We start from the raw sequence: 728 nt of genomic DNA on the forward strand, positions 1-728 counted from the left end.
GCCTGTGTGTGTAAGGGATTGCCACCATAAAAGGCCATCTGCGTCAGGGTGTGAGGAAACGGCTAAGGAGCCACGGACCTAAATGGGTGCACAAGGAAAGATGATGCGAAGGTAAGAGATGGAAACGCTCATTGAAAGGTGGAAGCTCATCAGGTGCCAGACACTCAAAGTGCTTGAACTGTACGGGGGGCAGATGTCCCAGGGAAATGCAACGTCTCCCAGGCCCCACACCGACGCTGGGGCAGGAATGCCTGTGTGCCAGCACTCGAAGCCATGCCCGTGCCTGGGCGCCCCAAACGCCTCTCTCCCTGCGCAGGCACCATGGCCTCCCCGGGGAACGGCCTCCCCTCCTCTCCCCTGCTGCTGGCTGGAGGCCGTGCCCGGGGTGCCGGAGGAAAGGGCTGTGGGTGCCGGTTGAAGCCTGCCGACCCTGGGAGAGGCGTTCCCTCTTCCTCTCAACCCTGTGGGGAAATCGCGGGAAAACCAGAGACTCGCATGGAAAAGCAGAGCGCTGGGGCGGGGTAAAGCCCTCCGGCGCAGGGAAGGCTCGGCGCCCCCGGGGGTGCGTGTGGCCCCGTGAGAGGCCATGGGGACCCCCCTGCCCCACCGGGGACCGCCCCGGCTGGTTTTGGGGTCCCCAGGGGCGGCTCCTCCTCCTCCGCCCCGGCGAGAGACGCCTCGCAAAGGCCGTCCCCCGCCGGTGGGACCCCCCCGAGGGCCCGCCCCGG

This window comes from Mycteria americana, chromosome 5 (assembly GCF_035582795.1).
Source record: "Mycteria americana isolate JAX WOST 10 ecotype Jacksonville Zoo and Gardens chromosome 5, USCA_MyAme_1.0, whole genome shotgun sequence".
NCBI classification, from domain to species: Eukaryota; Metazoa; Chordata; class Aves; order Ciconiiformes; family Ciconiidae; genus Mycteria; species Mycteria americana.